We start from the raw sequence: 1,364 nt of genomic DNA, 5'->3' as shown, positions 1-1,364 counted from the left end.
TCCCATAACCCTTCTCACACCCAGTGGCGTACCACCTATGGAGACATGGGGCCATCCATGATGCCGGGTGCACGCCTGTGGGGGCGCCCAGCAGGCTCCTGCCCATCCCCCCACCCACCTGCCGCTGCGCCACCGCCACCCTTTCCTTTTTCCACAGGCTCTGAGGCTCGGCTTAAGCAACCTTTGGAGCATTGCCCTTTTAAGAAAGTCATGGAGACAGGCTGCCCGAGAGGCAACTTCCCTGAAGCCGAGCCTCAGAGCCTATGGGGAAAGGAAAGAAATGAAGAATGAGTAAGGCTTTGATCGAGAGGAAAGCATCCTGTGTGAGTAGAGGTGGGAGACTCGGGGGGGGGGGGGGGCACCCGGAGGATTTTTTGTCTCCTGGCGCCATTTGGACCTCGTACGCCACTGCTCACACCTTTAGTGCTGCTGTTACTTCTTGGCTAGGAGCCTTTTGCACTGCTCTGTCATTCCTCTCTACTGCAACCATCAGCAAGTAGAAAGATGGTACAATCCTGTGAATTTACTCCAGTCTAAGACCATTGAATTCAACAGATATAGTCTAGAGCTGCTCTGCATAGGATTACATTGCTAGAATGCTGGACACTTATGTCACTTGATATCATTTCATTCTGAATACAGCCCTAAATATGAATAATTAAATCCACGGATTAGGGCCATGTACAAATAAGGGAGGTTTTTCCACAAACCTAAGACATCCTTCAAGCTTGCACAAAAATCTGCAAATGAAAAAAAGGTGACAGAAATGTTTACCTCCAAGGAGGAAACAGATCTTGAAATAGCACATTGCGAGATCTTAGCCACTGATTTGAAGGTGGCTTAGCAACCCCAGACACGGGCAGAGGCAGCAAGAAGAAACCATTGTTGGCACATTGTTGGCACAGGACTGTTGCCACCTCTAGAAAGTGAAGCAGTAACTGCAAATGTTGTGAAGGGAGGAAGTGGTGGGGAGGGTGGCAGAGGTGCCACTCCTGGGTAAGCCAGAGCGGTGTGTGCCCATGAGCAAGAAGGCAAGGCAGCAGTGGGAGAGGCAGTGGGGAAGAAAAGACATAAGGAAAGGGGGAAAGACAGAGGCAGCAGAGAAAGGGGAGGAAAGGCAGCAGGGCAGAAGGAAGCTGCAGGAGGAATTTAAATGACCCCTGGTCATTGGAAGGGGGGAGAAGGTGGATGGTGGTGGTGGAGCTGCTGCCAGTCACAAAAGAAGCTAGGTGCATAACAAGGTGGTCAGGAATGGTGCTGGTACCTCCACCCTTACCAGGGACAGAAAATGGGCCAGTGAGAGAGGGAAGGTGCTGGTGCCAAGGGCTTCATTTTACAGTCATATTTGTTCTCTGCTTAACAGT

This window comes from Sphaerodactylus townsendi, linkage group LG06 (assembly GCF_021028975.2).
Source record: "Sphaerodactylus townsendi isolate TG3544 linkage group LG06, MPM_Stown_v2.3, whole genome shotgun sequence".
NCBI classification, from domain to species: domain Eukaryota; kingdom Metazoa; phylum Chordata; class Lepidosauria; order Squamata; family Sphaerodactylidae; genus Sphaerodactylus; species Sphaerodactylus townsendi.
This window is presented reverse-complemented; position numbering follows the sequence as displayed.